The sequence below is a fragment of the Jaculus jaculus genome, chromosome 4 (assembly GCF_020740685.1).
Source record: "Jaculus jaculus isolate mJacJac1 chromosome 4, mJacJac1.mat.Y.cur, whole genome shotgun sequence".
Lineage (NCBI taxonomy): Eukaryota > Metazoa > Chordata > Mammalia > Rodentia > Dipodidae > Jaculus > Jaculus jaculus.
The window spans coordinates 28,689,319-28,706,921 of NC_059105.1; the positions used below are offsets into that span (position 1 = coordinate 28,689,319).

The 17,603-nt window shown below is 41.6% G+C and overlaps 1 protein-coding gene and 1 pseudogene across 7 annotated transcripts in view; both read left to right on the plus strand.

The window, feature by feature from the left end:
- Positions 1-17,603, plus strand: part of Erbb4 (erb-b2 receptor tyrosine kinase 4) — a 1,092,347-nt gene that overhangs the window by 781,449 nt on the left and 293,295 nt on the right. The window lies entirely within an intron of this gene.
- On the plus strand, positions 2,017-2,605 carry LOC105943770 (annotated as a pseudogene).

Here is a 17,603-nt window from a genome sequence, read left to right on the forward strand (position 1 = left end):
TCATACTAGATACTATTAAATACTGCTCAGCCAATTTTGTTTTCTGTTTAATGTATTATGAAAAAGAGTTCCCATGCCTGGGTGGGAACTCTTCATTACCCCTATTAACATATTTATTGAATCAGGGGCATACAAACACAAATTATTTTCTATTATTTATTAGTACTGTCTATAATATGTATCCTTATTAATAAAACACTATTTATGCAATGATGATTTACTGAGTCAAAACTTTTTTAAATAAATTTTATTTCAGAGTATGAAGGGAAAAAAAAAAAAGCAGACAGAATAGACTCCTCTTGGAGAAGGGAATTCCAGAGGTAGAAAATCTGCAGCCTCTGTGGGAACTTGATTTTTATTCAATGGCAGCAGCCCACAGGTCTATAATCCATGATTGATCTACTTAAGGGAAAATGAAGGTACCAGTTGATCCATGATGCATCCAATACTGCACAGGTCCCAGAAAGCTCACCACGCCAACCCTGCAGTAGGAAAATTAATTTAGGCCAGGAAGGAGGAAGTGGGATTACAAGCTTTGCCATCCTGGGGTGGACTGTAGTCCCCTATCAAGGACTCTTTTTTCCCTATCTGTTACCTAGCCTAGGACACTCTCTAGCTCCTATAGTATTTCAGTTCTCTTTCTCAGAAGCCACCTTAACTGCTGCTAAGTACACAGAGTGATCATCACTCTTGACTGGGTGAGGTTAGGCCACAGCAGTAAGGGTTCTTCTAGAGGGAGGGACTATCTAAGAGCCAGCCCAGGGTAGAATATTCTGGCCTCATGATTAGTATCTTGGTACTGGAGTGTCTGAATTTTTGGTATTTGGAACTGTACCTGAAAAATATATAATAGAGTATTAGTAAAATCCTAGTGGAAGATTGAATTTCATCTCAAGCTATGGGTTTTTTAAATTGGGAGGTAAGGATGATCTGGCACTGTATTAGAATAGTCAATGATAAGCTTCTTTAGGGTGTCCATTCTAATAAACTTTTAGGCTTTAGAGGGAGAACAAGGGGACCCATGTAGGTAGAGTTAGATTTTTATAGGAACATCTGAGTGTGGGTTGACTGTAAATGAGAGGAAATAAAGTCAAAAGAGCCATTAAGTATATAAGGTCCAAAGATTAACAGAATTACTACTAGTATTATAGCAGGTATAATTTTCTTCCACCATGATTTTCCAAACTCCACTTCCAAAATTATTCAGCAAATGATACAGTGGTGTGTGACAGGGGATGAATCTGTTTTGTAGAGTTTGTGAAGCAGAGGCATTAGCATAATTGTCAATAATATATACACGATATTCAGCTTTGATAATGACACACATGCCACCCTGAGCTGGAGTGAGACAACTATGTTTTTGCATAAGTCAGGAGGGACCCTTTCTAGATACTGGACACAACTGTGCTATTTCCAATGAGTATGATTTCCTTATTTCCAGCATCAGGGAGCTTTCTGAATCAAACAAGCTTTGGTAAGAATAATCCACACATATGTATCCAAGATTTGAGAGTAGCAATCTTGATATCTATGGTTAATTTATTTTATCATGGGACTAGAACTGGAGCTACTAGAGAGGGGACACATACTTTTATAGGGCTTTGTGAGTTTCCCCTTTTGAAAAGCTCCTTCAATGTCCCTTTGAATTCTTGATAGAATTGATAGGCCATTGAGAAACATATTATCCAGTAACAGTATTGAATGTTTTGAATGGGGAGAGTTAGCTCTGGTCTGTTTGATGTACTCTTGTAATGGTTCCAGATATCTCCTTGAAAAGGAGTTAACCACGGTGGGAGTCCAGAGGTGAGGAAGTGGATAGGAGCCCACAGACCCAGCAGTTGTTCTGATTCCTGCCTTGTGTATGTTCTTTGGTCTGTACAAAGAATGGATTCTCATCCTGAATATAAGAAGGTAGAAAAGGGGCGGCCGTCGTGGAGTCAGCTGGCGCGAGGCTGGGGAGTGCTGAGCCGCGCGTGGTGCCCTGCGCTGCCCAGACGAGCGAACAACACAGTCAGGATGGCTAAAGGTGACCCCGAGAAGCCAAAGGGCAAGATGTCTGCCTATGCCTTCTTTGTGCAGACTTGCAGAGAAGGACATAAGAAGAAAAACCCAGAGGTCCCTGTCAATTTTGCAGAGTTTTCCAAGAAGTGTTCTGAGAGGTGGAAGACAATGCCCAGAAAAGAAAAGTCCAAGTTTGATGAAATGGCGAAGGCGGATAAAGTGTGCTATGATCGAGAAATGAAAGATTATGGACCAGCTAAAGGAGGCAAGAAGGAAAAGGACCCCAATGCCCCCAAAAGACCACTGTCTGGATTTTCCTTATTCTGTTCGGAATTCCGTCCCAAGATCAAGTCCACAAACCCTGGCATCTCTATTGGAGATGTGGCCAAGAAGCTGGGCGAGATGGGGAACAACTTGAGTGATAGCGAGAAGCAGTCAGCAAGGCGGCCAAGCTGAAGGAGAAGTACGAGAAGGATGTTGCAGACTAAAAGTCCAAAGGGAAGTTTGATGGAGCCAAGAGGCCTGCCAAAGTTTCCGGAAAAAGGTGGAAGAGGAAGATGAAGAGGAGGAGGAGGAGGAAGAGGAGGAGGAGGAGGATGAGTAAACTGCTTATCTGTCCCTTTGTGAATACCTTAGAGTAGGGAGTGCCGGACTGACACATCTCTCCTTGGAGCCGTGTCTATTGCCCTCATTCGGTTTAATCACAAAACTTGATCACGATCATACTGTAGTCTCTCAAAGTGTCAGTGGTTTACATGAAGCGGCCATGGGTGTTCGGAGAACCCTGAAACTGCATCAAAGTTGCACATACTTCCAAGCATTTTTAAGATGAAAAGGCACTCTCGTGTTCTCCTCACTCTGTGCACTTTGCTGTTGGTGTGACAAGGCATTTGGAGATGTTTCTGGCATTTTGTTTTCAACTTGTAAGGTGGTGTTAGCTCTATGGTGATCGGCTAGAAATCCTGAGTTGTCAACTGTACATATCTATAGTTTGTAAAGAGAACAAAACAACGGAGACAAACTCTTGGTGCTCCTTGTGTGGCGTGGAGAATGGGGGGGGGGGGAAGGTGCCTTCTTGAGGGGCTTGTAGCTCAGGGCGTGCACTGTGAGGCTAGGCCTGCTGATACTGCAGTGAACATCCATTTAGCTTCAGGGTGTCTTGTTTCGTATATAGTGACATAGCATTTTGCTGACATTCTTAGTTGTGGAAAAGAGGGGTGTGGTCAGCTGGCATGAGAAGAAGAGTTTGCAGTTATTCCTTTGGTTCAGTGCAGTAGATTTTCAAACTTCATTTCTAAGCTAGATCTCGTTTTTGTCAGTAAAGCAAAGAACTACTGCATGATTGAAAGTTCAAGGGCCCTCTGTACTTCAACACAATTTGCAACATTCTGTTATTTTTTTGTATGTTTAGAATGCTGAGATGTTTTTGAAGTTAAATAAACAGTATTACATTTAAAAAAAAAATAATGTAGAAAGAAAAAAGCTAAACAATGGTGAGAACAGAAATCAAGACACATTTGTGATGGAAGAGAAAGCAGGATTACCTTTATATGTTTGTGTCTGGAATACTGAGGCTCTCCTTCAGGTTTTTCTTCTTTTGGCCTCCAAGGCTTGACTCAAGAGAAATGAATCCAGGATTTGATTCTGCACACTAGTAACCATTGGAATGGGTAAACCCACACTGTGGGATCTCTCCCATATAGGTTCTGGAGAGTGAGAAAAGGAGATTTGTCTAAAATCCATTCTGTTTTTTTTCAAGCTGGAACAGAAAGCCATCCTCCCACGTTCTAAGTCCTTGCAGAAGTTGTTGACTTGTATCTGAGTGGCATTTTGTTTATCAGTAAGAACATTTTTAGTAGGAAATGGTTGCTCATGTAATATGTAAAGCACACTTTACTTCCTGGTGATACATTTCTTTCTGAGTGCTTAAGACCAAGCAGGAAACCAAACTTTAATTCAACAGGTACTCTTGAAGGTTGGTTTTAGAAGAGACCTTTAAGGACCTGAGAGGTGCATTGTGCCTCAGCATTTCTGCCATCTACTAGGACAAGTCAGGTCCATGCTGACCAGGTGGTTTCTTTAGGAAGCATTGAGAATGTCTCCCTCTGGACTGACTGTCCTTCTGTAAAAGGCACCTAGTTTGGTGCCCCACAACTGGACCTCCAAAATCTCTCTGATCAAGAGAATAGGCAACTTACCAGAGTTGTATGAAACATTAGGAGTGTCCTGTAATCTTCCATGGTCTTTTTAACCTGGGAACAAGAACCAAAATATTGATTATCCGTTAAACTCTTGTCTAAATTTGGCTCTGGCTGCTACATATGGTTACATCTCAGAAGGACAATCATACCTGTATTGAACAAAAGCATGGATAGAGAGCAGATATGTTTAACTTAGTCTTAAACAAAACAAATATAGTTAAAGAGTGGCAAAAAAGCTCAAAGTCATGCTGTCTAACATTCAGGTCTAGTTCACTGGTGACATGGTATGCCATATCTACAACATACAAAGCAGGCATGTCCTTTTATTTTTAATAACTGTAACTACAGGCAAAACTTGTTAACAACACTGGGAGAAATTTCATCATTAAATTTGACACCTGGATTTTGTTTTGATAAAATTCAACTTAAGCAGAATAGAATCCTGACACTTCTGTCTTAAGACATCATGAGGAGTGTTCACAAAGTTAATGTGATCACCTTAAAGATTAAGAGAGCTTCTGTCGTTTCCTGCAGGCTGACTGACCTCCAGCTTCTGATCCTGCTGCCTCCACCTTTCAAGTGCTGGGATTATAGATGCCAGCCACCATACCCAGCAGAATTCTGTGGCTCCCATTAATCCCCTAAAATGCCCGATACTGGAACTAAAGGTGAGAACCCCACACCCAGAAGAATCTTGTAACTCTCAACAATCCCCTAAAATACCTTGAGCTAGGATTAAAGGAGAGAGCCATCACTCTGGGCTTCTGTCACTCCCCAAAATTCCTTGAATTGCTTGAGGGTCTTAGAGAATGGGTAGGAGAAAAAGAATTGGACATGAGGAAGAACTGCAGCCCATCTTTCTAGGTCTAGCTGAAGGGTGGTATTATCCTTGCAGGGGCCAATATTCTCTATCACTTAGAGGGTAAGCTACTTGGGATAAGAAAACTCAGGGAGAATGCCCTTGTCTCTGTCTCACTTGTAGCTCTTTTAACTCAAGGCTAAGCCTAAAAGTTTACAAGTAATATTTCTGTGTAAATAAGTTACAGAAAAATTTTCCTACATGTTGTTATGCCACCTTTCAAAAGTATGTGATCAGGTTATGCTTGTCCCAAACACTGTAGGAGAGGAATATTTCCAATACTCAGCAGCACTGGAGAGTCATCTTTTTTGATGTCAGCAATCTGACAGAAGCAAAAGAGGTCTTTTAAATTTAAATGTTTAGGGTTGAACTTGAGCCTGTGTTTCTCATTGATTATTTAAAGTTTTATATTATAAATTACCTTATCTATTTTATCAGTGAACTTTATTTTAAGAAAGGCAATGTTTTTGTTTTCCTTCTAGACTGGAAAGAACATGTCAAAAGTTAAATATGCCAATTTTGATCTTTATAAACATTCTTGTGAATAACTTTGTCTTATGTGTAACTATTAACTTTTCTCTTTTTGAAAAAATAATATATTTTTCAGTGTGCCCACGGGGGGTGGATTTGTGCCACAGTGCATAAGTGGAGGTCAGAGGACTACTTCAAGCATCTATGCTCCATATACTTTTAATAGATTTTCTTGCCTCTGTAAAGAGAGTTGGTACAATAGGAAGGATTCTTCTGGCCCCAGTCCTGTTGTTGTTGGCACATTAGGATCACAGATATGTGTGCCACTTTACATCTAACTTTATATAGGACCAGGGAAATTCAACCAATGTTTTCAGGCTTTTGTAGCAAGAGTTGTTAAACACTAAGCAATCTCTGCTGATATACAAACATATTGTGTTTTTATCTAGTAAGGAGGATAGATTGTTCTTTCAGTTTTTTACCTTGTCTTCCTATTTGTTCTCAACTTTTAGCAAATTAGAAACTCACTATAAAATTTTAAGATAAACCAGAAACTTTAATTATACATTTTTTAAATTTTTTAATTTTTTTATATTTTTATTTATTTATTTGAGAGAGAGAATGGATTTGTGAGGGACTCTGGCCACCGAAAACAAACTCTAGATACATGTGCCACTATGTGCAACTGGCTTATGTGAGGTCTGGGGGAATCAAACCTGTGTCCTTAGGCTTTGCAGTCACCGGAGTGATCACTGTAGCCCTTAATTACACATTTTGAACATCCAGCTGAATGCAGTATTGAACCAACATAATTAACTGAATAATCTATCCTCAATGACTAAAGTTGGCTGCAATATTGATACTTAGTTGCCAGTTAAAATAGTATCAGATTCTGTGTCTCAATTTATCTTTATAGTTTAACTTGTTAGCAAACAACCTGTACATTATAATTATCTGCATTTTGAAATAGATATGCCAGTGTCAAGAAAGTTAAATATTTCCAGTGTTTGTAGCTATTTAAAATCTTATCTAGTGCTTAAGGCCAATATTCATTTAATTTCCAAGATCAGGTTCTGCATTTCGTCATGAGAAGGTGACATATTTTTCAATGAAATGTACTATTTCTGTAAGACGCTAAGCAATATAACGTTTGAGGAGATCACACGTACCTTAGACAATTTTTGTATTCCTAGTGAAAAATATCTGAAGATCGGTATTTTATTACATAAAAGGCTTATTAGGTTCTCCTACTTTTCCCCATCTAGGTAGGGTCTCACTTAGCCCAGGCTGACGTGGATCTCACTCTGTAGTTCCAGGCTGGCCTTGAACACGGATACTCCTATCTGAGCCATGCCTGGTCAGTTCCTCAGTTTTTTTTTTTTTTGTTTTTTTTTTTAATTTAATTTATTAGTTTTCTTTTCAGTAAATACAGGCAGTTTGGTACCATTATTTAGGCTCATCTGTGATCTACCCCCTCCCATTAGACCCTCCTTATTATTGAAAATGGGTCGTGCATTGTGGAGTTAGCCCCCAGTTATTAGTATGATAAATGTCTCTGAAAATCATGACCCAACATGTAACTCTGACATTCTTTCCGCCCCCTCTTCCGCAAGATTTCCCTGAGCCATGTTGGGTTCATTTTTGGTCTGCTTCAGTGCTGAGGTGTTGGGGGCCTCTGAGGCTCTGGCTCTCTGATTTGGTAGGAGTTGATTTTTCTCTGCATTGATCTCCTTCCCCTTTGTGCTGGTATCCAGTTCACAGGAAAACATCACCCTTGCTTATTTCGCCAGTTGTCCTTAGTTTCAGTTGGGCCCCTTCTGAGGTATGTTGGGGCAGCTCTCTTCTTAGGATCTGCATCTATCTGGAAAAGAGAAGCAGATTCTCCAACGGAGAGTAAGTTAGCACCCAGAAAATTGAGAAAACACTTACTTTTTTGATAGACAGTTTGATAGGTGTAGGCCCTCTTATACCCCGTGATTGATGGTAGCTTGATATTGTAGAGTGGGCTTGTGTTTGGGTATGGTTCTGACTTGTTTCCCAGCTCCAGCTAAGGGTCTAGTACCACTGAGTGGATCAGTTAGCCAAATCAAGAGCAATTGATTCCTCACCATGGCTGTGTACCACTATTGCACTTGTGTGGGTATCACATCCGGTTAATTGTTGCTACTTAGGTTAAACAATGTGTTGCTTGGACAGATCTTGGTCACTTCCCCCAGTCGCCTATGTAGCGCCTTCTGGCACTAGACACGCTGACTGTCTGGGGACTGACTCTCTCCTGGATTCCAGCCATGTCATTCCTTTTTACGTGTCAGCTGCGTATGGAGTCTTCAGCAATAGGGTCTTACCACTGGCCTTTGGTGGGTCATCAATTACTCTGACAGAAGTCTGTCATTGTTTTGGGAAACCTTGTAGGTTTCTCTGATCAAAAGCTCATTGTGGATTGTAGGCCCAAGCTGGAAGTGGGGGTTACAGGTCAGTGTCCACTAAGAAATTGAGAAAAAAGATAACTAATATACAAGAGTTAGAGAGGAGAGAGATAGAGGGGAGAGGGGGAGAGGGAGGGAAGGAAGATGTAGGAGATTTAGGTCAGTCTTGATCCTACCCTCTCCAGTGTCTTGTTGTTCAGGTGTTTCCTGTAAGGGACTAGTGAAGGTTCAGTCATTTGGTCTGTCTTTTAGGAAGTAGAATTTTATGGTACCATTGCCGTTTGGGTCCGGATTACTATTTTCCACCCTTTGAATCCCTCCCCGCCCACCCATCCATCTTATTGTCTAGTCCATGAGGTACTTGCTGGGTATGTAAGGCATCTTGGGCAAATTCAGGTTAGGTGTTGCAGATGAGTGAGACTATGTGTCGATTTTTTTTCTGTGATTGGGTAAGTTCGCTGAGAATGATCTGTTCCAGGTTCAACCATTTTTCCTCAATTTTCTTAATGTCGTTTTTTCTTACTGCTGTATAGAATTCCATTGTGTAGATATACCACATCTTTGTTATCCATTCTTCTAATGATGGACATCTGGGTTGATTCCAGCTTTTAGCTATTACGAATTGAGCTGCTACAAACATGGTTGAGCAAATCTCTCTGGCTTTTGGTTTGAAGGTTTTAGGGTACATGCCCAGTAATGGTATAACTGGGTCTGTTGGTATTTCTATAGTCAGCTTTTTCAGGAGTCTCCATATTGCTTTCCAAAGTGGTTGTACCATCCTGCATTCCCACCAACAGTGAATGAGTGTCCCTGCTTCTCCACATCCTCGCCAGCATTTATTTTCATTTGACCTTTTGATGTTGGCTATCCTTATTGGGGTAAGGTGGAATCTCATAGTTGTTTTAATTTGCATTTCTCTGATGATTAGGGATGATGAACATTTTCTTAGGTGTGTGTTTGCCATTTGTATCTCTTCCTCTGTGAATTGCCTGTTAAACTCTGTGCCCCATTTTGTGAGTGGGGTATTTGTCTTCTTATTGTTTAGACTTTTGAGTTCTTTGTAAATTCTAGAGATAAGGCCTCTATCAGTTGGATAACCTGCAAATATTTTCTCCCACTCTGTGGGTATTCTATTGGCTTTGTTTATTATATGCTTATCTGTAAAGAAACTCTTCAGCTTCATATGATCCCAATGGTTGAGTGACTGTTTAAGAACTTGAGCCACTGGGGTTTTATTCAGGAAGTCTTTTTCCATTCCTATATCATGGAAAGTACTTCCTAAATTTTCTTCCAGTAGTTTTCGAGTTTCTGGTCTTTTGTTGAGGTCTTTTTTTTTTTTTTATTTTTTTATTTTTTAATTTATTTATTTGAGAGCGACAGACAGAGAGAGAAAGAGGCAGAGAGAGAGAGAGAGAGAGAGAATGGGCGTGCCAGGGCCTCCAGCCACTGCAGACGAATTCCAGATGCGTGCGCCCCCTTGTGCATCTGGCTAACGTGGGACCTGGGGAAACGAGCCTCGAACCGGGGTCCTTAGGCTTCACAGGCAAGCGCTTAACGGCTAAGCCATCTCTCCAGCCCAATGTTGAGGTCTTTGATCCATTTGGATTTGAGTGTTGTGCATGGTGAAATGTGTGGATCAAGTTTTAGTTTCCTGCATGTGGTTATCCAGTTTGTCCAGCACCATTTGTTGAAGATGCTATCTTTTTTCCAGTCTATATTGTTTGGGCCTTTGTCGAATATCAAGTAGCTATAGTTGCTTGGCCCAAAATCCGGGTCCTCAAGTCTATTCCATTGGTCTATACTCCTGTTTTTATGCCAGTACCATGCTGTTTTTATTACTATGGCTTTGTAGTATAACTTTATATCGGGTATGGTGATGCCACCAGAGGTATTTCTTTTGCTGAGGATATGTTTGGATATGCGAGGCCTTCTGCCTTTCCATATGAAATTTGAGATCATTTTTTCTATCTCTGTGAAGAACATTGTAGGGATTTTAATTGGAATTGCGTTAAATCTATATATTGCCTTTGGTAGGATTGTCATCTTCACAATGTTAATTCTGCCTATCCAGGAGCATGGGAGGTCTTTCCATCGTTTCAAGTCCTCCTCAATTTCTTTTTTGAGAGTTTTCATATTTTCGTTGTATAGATCTTTTACTTCCTTGGTTAACGTTATTCCAAGGTATTTTATTTTATTTTTTGCTATTGAAAATGGGACTATGTCCTTTATTTCTTTTTCTGTGTCTTTGTCATTTGCATATAGAAATGCTTCCGATTTTTGTGCGTTGATTTTGTATCCTGCTACTTTGCTATAGGAGTTAATCACCTTCAGGAGTTTTGGGATGGAGTCTCTCAGGTCTCTTACATATACAATCATGTCATCAGTGAATAGAGCTAACTTAACTTCTTCCTTTCCAAATTGTATCCCTTTTATTTCCTTCTCCTGCCTTATTGCTTGGGCTAGGACTTCCAGAACTATATTGAAAAGCAGAGGTGAGAGAGGACATCCCTGTCTTGTTCCTGATCTCAATGGGAATTCCTCCAGTCTCTCTCCATTAAGAATTATTTGGGCCTTTGGAGCTTTGTATATTGCCTTTATTATATTAAGATGTGAACCGGCCATGCCGATTCTCTCCAATGTTTTGATCATGAAGTGATGTTGTATCTTGTCAAAGGCCTTCTCTGCATCTATCGAAATGATCATGTGATTTTTATGTTTAAGCTTGTTTATGTGGTGTATTACATTGACAGATTTTCGTATGTTGAACCACCCTTGTGTTCCTGGGATAAATCCCACTTGGTCAAGGTGGATAATGCTTTTGATGTGTTGTTGGATTCGGTTTGCGAGAATTTTGTTGAGGATCTTTGCGTCTATGTTCATTAGGGAAATAGGCCGATAGTTTTCTTTTCTTGTGGCGTCTCTGCCTGGTTTTGGGATTAGGGTGATACTAGCTTCATAGAAGGAGTTGGGTAGTTTTCCCTGTTCTTCAATTGTGTGGCACAGTTTTAGAAAGATTGGTTTGAGTTCTTCCATGAAGGCTTGATAAAATTCGGCTGGGAATCCATCTGGTCCTGGACTCTTCTTTTTTGGGAGGTTTTTTATTACTTTTTCAATCTCCATGAGCGTGATGGGTTCATTGAGGTGGTTGATCTGCTCTGAGTTTAGCTTTGGTAGATGATATGCATCCAGGAATTTATCCATCTCCTCCACATTTTCCAGTTTTGTGGAGTAGAGGTTTTTGAAATAAGTCCTGATGATTCTGCCGATTTCACTAATGTCTGTTGTAATCTCTCCTTTTTCATTTTGAATTTTGTTAATTTGGAGTCTCTCCTTTTTTTGCTTGATCAAATTGGCCAGAGGTTTGTCAATCTTGTTTATTTTTTCAAAGAACCAGCTCTTTGTTTTGTCAATTGCCTTAATTGTTTCCTTGGTTTCCAATTCATTAATTTCTGCTCTGATTTTAATTATTTCCTTCCTTCTGGAGCTCTTTGGGTTGGATTTTTCTTGTTTTTCCAATGCCTTTAGGTGGATGGTTAAGCTATTGATTTGGGATTTTTCTGTCTTTTTTATGAAAGCATTGAGTGCTATGAATTTTCCCCTGAGGACTGCCTTCATTGTGTCCCACAAGTTTTGGTATGATGTGTTCTCATTGTCATTCAATTTCAGGAATTTTGCAATTTCATTTTTTATTTCATCCACTATCCATTTATTGTTTAAGAGTGTGCTATTCAGTTTCCAGTTGCCGTTGGGGCTCTTGTTGGTTTTTTTTGTTGTTGATTTCTAGGAATATAGCATTATGATCTGATATCATGCAGGGAATTATGTCGATTTTCCTAAATATGTGGAGGCTATCTTTGTGACCCAGTATATGGTCTATTTTAGAGAATGTTCCATGGGCTGCTGAGAAGAATGTGTAGTCTGTGGATTTGGGGTGGAAAGTTCTGTAGATGTCTGTTAGGTCTAAGTGCTCTATGGTTTTGTTGAGCTCTCTTACTTCCCTGTTGAGCTTCTGTTTGGATGATCTGTCTATTACTGATAATGGTGTGTTAAAGTCCCCAGCTATGATGGTGTTGGTGGTTATTTCTGTTTTATTGTCAAGTAGGTTTTGTTTTATGAACTGCGGTGCCCCTGTGTTTGGTGCATACAGATTTATGATTGTAATATCCTCTTGATGGATTGTTCCCTTTACAAGTAGGAAGTAGCCTTCTTTGTCTTTTTTGATTGTTTTTGGTTTGAAGTCATCTTTATCTGATATTAATATAGCTACACCTGCTTGTTTCTTATTCCCATTTGCTTGGAATATTGTTTTCCACCCTTTCACCCTGAGGAGGTTTCTGTCTTTAGTGGTAAGGTGGGTTTCTTGAAGGCAGCAGATTGAGGGGTCTAATTTTTTGATCCACCCTGTTAGCCTGTGTCTCTTGATGGGTGAATTAAGGCCATTAATGTTTAGGGTGATGACTGTGAGATTTGATTTGATCCCTGTCATTTTGTGGTGGTAGAGGTGTGTTGGCATTTCCATGGAATTTTTTTTTTTTTTTTTTTTGTATCTACTCTTGGTTTGATTGCTGTGATCTTCTTCTTGTAGGCATTTGTGTTTGGTTATTTGTTTCTTCTCTGTGGAGAATTTCCTGGAGTACTTTCTGTAGGTTTGGTTTTGTGTTCATATAATTGTAAAGCTGAGTTTTATCATGGAAAGTTTTCCTTTCACCATCTATTATAAGGGAGACTTTTGCTGGGTAGAGTAGTTTAGGTTGAAAGCCATAGTTTCTTAGCATTTGGAGAGTATCATTCCAGGCCCTTCTAGCTTTCAGGGTTTCCATTGAGAAGTCTGAAGTAATTCTGATGGGGTTTCCTTTGAAAGTGGTGTGCTGTTTTTCCCTAGCTGCTTTTAGGATTTTTTCCTTGGTGTCAATGTTTAGAGTCTTAATGATAATATGCCTTGGGGAGTTTCTCCTTTGGTCTAGTCGGTTAGGAGTTCTGTTTGCTTCTTGAATCTTGATGGGCCTTTCTTTTAAGAGACGGGGGAAGTTTTCTTCAATTATTGTGTTAAATAAGTTCTCCATGCCTTTGGTCTGAAATTCTTCTCCTTCTGGTATTCCAATGATTCTGATATTAGGACGTTTAAGTGTATCCCACAATTCTCTCATGTTCTGTTCACAGGAACTTTTGAACTTACTGAAATTTTTGGACTCTCGAACTGTTTCTTCCATCCTGTCTTCCAGATCAGAATTTCTATCTTCCACTTCGCTGACTCTATTCTTGAGAGCCTCTAGTGAGTTTTGGACTTCTTCAATTAAGTTTGCTTTTTCTACTACTTTCCTATGTATCACTTCCATCGCTTTGTCCAGCTTCCTTTTTGTCTCATTTTCTGATTTTCTTGCTGATTCTTGGAAATCATCCTTGCATTTCTTTATGTTTTCATTTAGTGTGGCCAGCTGATTTTTAAGGTCCTCTTTTTTTTCACTCTCCCTCAACTCTCTTAGCTCTCTTTGAATTCCTTCCAGTGTCTTATCATATTGCTCTAGCTTAGTGATGGTAGCATCCATACGATTATCTATCCTTTGTAGCTTTCCTGTCAGGTCTAGCAGTAGTTTGGTCAGGGTTGCATTGTTCATTGCTTCCACTTGATGTTCTGATCCTAAACACTCTTCTATGTTTTGGTTTGTTGTGATCCTTGTTGGACTGGGTGATCTGTCTGGATTTTCTTCCATTTTATTTTTCATGTTATTTCTTTTGCGCTGTGGTCTACCCATGTCAGTGTATGGGCAGGTAGGTGGGTGGAGCAGCCTGGGATCTAGCTTAATGCAAATCCAAGGCAGCCTGGGGCAGTTGTAAGCAGCCTGGGTTTTTGCTCACTCTTGCCAAAGCCGCCTACCTATAGCCTGACAGGGGCACCAAAGTTGCCTGAATTCTCACCCAGTAATGCACCTAAGCTGCCTGCCTTTGAGCTTGAAAAGGGACTGAGGTAGCAACCTTGAAGGTGCCTAGATTCTGGCTGGGTACACTGGGGTCTATAAACAGTCTGTGCTCTTCCGCCTCAGGGGAGTGGGGGATGGGTGGCGATGTACAGGTAGGGGATGGCAGCTGCGCTGGCACTAGTGACTCAGTGTGGACGTGCAATTGTAGTGCAGAGGCAGATGATGTGGGTACGGAATCAGGACACAGCAGAAACTGACCGGCGGCAAGTGATGTGAGAACAGCAGGGCGTGAGGGGAGGGGGGGCAGCTAGGAGCGTGGGGCGCTGTGGGATACCGTGGGGTGCTCTGGACTCGCAGGGGGGGAGGGGGCGGATCGTGCGGGGGAGGGGGGTGAGGGGGTCGCGGGTAGCGCAGGGGGCGTGGAGCACGCTGAGGTAAGATGGAGTGCTGGATGCTGTGGGACGCTGGGGGGCAGTCTGGATGAGCGGCGGGGGTGGGGTGCTCGGGGGGGGGGCTCGAGGAGCGCGGGGGTGGGGCGCGGGGAGTCTCGGGGCACGCGGGGGGGTCGGGGGCACACCTGGGCGCCCGGGCGCTGGACGCTGCGGGGCGCTTTGAGCGCCCCGTCGCGTGTGGGTAGGGAGCGTTGGGCGCGCTGGGGGGGGAGGCGGGGGCGGGGCTTGCGGGGGAGGGCTCGAGGCGCGTGGGGGTGGGGCGTGGGGGTCTCAGGGTGCCGGGGGGCGCGGGGGGTGCGGGGCACGCCTGGGCGCCCGGGGCGCTGGGCGCTTGGGGCGTGCCTGCTGTGTGTGGATAGAGAGCACGGAACGCGCGGGGGGTGGGGCGCGCGGGAGGGTGGGGCGGGCGTGGGGTGGTCTCGAGGCACGCGGGGGTGGGGCGCAGGGGTCTTGGTTGCGTGGGGGCGCGGGGCAGGCCTGGGTGCCCGGGGCGCGGGAAGCCTTGGTTCGCTTGGGCCGCGTCTGCCGTGTGTGGATAGGGAGCGTGGGGCGCGCTGGGGGGGAGGAGCGTGCTGGGGGGGTGCGGGGGTGCGGCGGGTGTGGGGCCCGGGGGGTTGTGGGGTGCGCTGGGCCGCCGGGGCGCGTGGGGCTTGGTGTGCACGGGGCGCCGGGCCGCTGGGCGCGGGGCCACGCCCGATGCAGTTATTTGCGGCGGGCGGGGTGGCGGGGCGTGGGTCGCGGGGGTGTGTGCTTCCCTCTTTTACCCCGATCTGTGCCCTCCCTCTTCAGAAAGTTCCTAATTTCTCTTGAATACTTGCCTTTTTTCCCTCGTTGTTTGTAGTGCAGCTAGGCGGTCGCCATCTTGACTGGAAGCCAGTTCCTCAGTTTTTGAAAAGACTGAAAGTCCAAGATTAGGTATTGCCAGTTGTTCTCTGGCTGTGTCATATCAGTGCAAAGGCATCACCTCCCACTACATGTTAGAGACAGCTCACATAGCAACAGAAGGAAGCAAAATTAGAGAGGAGGGAGGCTTGCGTTATCTTTTGTAATAACTCACTTCTGTAGAAAATGGTCTCACATGAACAATCAAATATTCTTAAAGAGACTTACACTGAGGAATCATGAGGGGAGTTATGAACCTATCACCTCTCACTAAGCCCCATCTCTTCAAGATCCCACCAGATGTTTTATGTAATGCTAGGGGTTGAACTCATGGTCCTATACATGTTAATAACCATCCTGTCATTGCACCTCAGGCCCCACTTGCTGATTCTTCAAAATTCCACTACTGGGCTGGGGAGATTGCTCAGAGGTTAAGAGCACATGCCACTGAAGCATGAAGGCCTTACAGGCCAATGAGCATCATGGTTGACCCTGAGAACCCATGTAAATACCTGGGCTCTGTCACTGACTTCTGAAACCCCAATCAGCTGTGAAGAGGAGTGATGCTGGAGAATCTCTGGGGCTTGCTGACCTGCTTACTGACAGTAGTTCCAGGGTGAAGAACAGACCCTGTCTCAAGGAGAGAAATGCATGGATGAACAATAAGAGAAGGACACCCAATGTTTGCCTCAGGCCCCTCCACACCTGCATACACATTTGCACACAGGCATGCATACACCAAAAATCACACACACTACACTGTATTCACCACATATATCTAGTATACACACACACAAACACACACACACACACACACACACACACACACACACACACACACAGTCAAGTATCGTTTAAAATCATTAACTCAGGAATTAAGCCTTGACTTGAGTTATGGTGGGGGGCAAACCATAATCAAACAATGAAGGTGTTCTAGAGCTAAGTGGTGTTGGCTTTGATCTTAGCCAACTTCACTGTTTGGTCTTTGGTAAGCTATTTAATGCCATGATGTTTTACTCAGATAATTTGTAGAATAGTCATTGATAATATTTTTCTTATTTATTTAATATCTGACTCAAATAAATAGCTTTATTTGTATGACCTAATATTTATATTATTATTGTTCTTGTTTTTGTTAGGCAGATATTTTCTGAATAAAATCCATTATATATTAAGCAGTCACATATCCATACCTTACATGGTTCCAGGGTACAATACTCAACTTCTATTTAAAAAAACATTTCATTGAGGGAAAATGGGAAAGGAAAGAGGAATATCAGAATCTTCTTTTTTTGGTAGGGTTGGGGGAAAATCACTTTATTAAAGTGGTGAACAATAAATTTTCAAAAGATACACTAGCTAGTGGTAAACATGAAAGGAATAAAAGTGGTTATTAATAAGAACTATAAATTTAAAAGTGAGCTCCAGAGATGAATAAAATTTTATGCTTGAGAACCCCTTCAAATATATGCTTTACCTTTTCTCTTCTAATTAAACCATTTCAAAATTAGCATTATGATAAGTGATAGGTTTAGTACTTTAAATTACAAATTTTATATATATTTAAATATTTATATACAAACAAAAAACTCTCCCCATAACCACAGATATATATATATATATATATATATATATATATGAAAATAATGATCTGTAATTATGGGGAGAGATTTGGGTTTGTTTGTTTTATTTTCAGGTAGGGTCACTCTCAACCTAGAATTCACTATATATTCTCAAAATGGCCTTGAACTCACATTGATCCTTCTACCTCTGTCTCTCATGAGCTGAGATTAAAGGTATGTGCCACCATACCTGGCAAGAGGAGAGTACTTTTAAGCTAAAAGTCAAAAGAATGGAAATTTTGAAATTCATGGACTTCACTTCCAGGATATTACCACAGACACTTAAATCTGTGACCACTCACTTCTGTTACAAAAAACAAAAAGGCAAAATTTGTTCGTATATCCTATGTAAATCATCTTTCTTATAAAATAAACCCGTCTTTAGTTTACTTATATTACCTAATGTGACGTAAATACTGTATAAATTGTTGTTACACTACTTTCTACAGAAAATAAGAAAAAATATCCTACAGATGTTTAGTACAAATCTAGTTGTTAATTTATGTTAAACTATGTTTGATTGTATCCACAAGTATACAATCCTCTGACAGAAAGGGGCAACTGCATAATTTTCCATATTTATCTATACCTTTACATTTCAGAAATCGATGATAGAAATTTACCTCACTGAGTATGAATGAATAAAAAATTTCAAACTATAGTTGATTTCATGTCACTGAATTCTTTGGATAATGCACATGATCCCACTCTAATATGAATCACTGTGTGTCTAGAATTTAATCCACAGGTAATTTATTATGCATAAGGAAT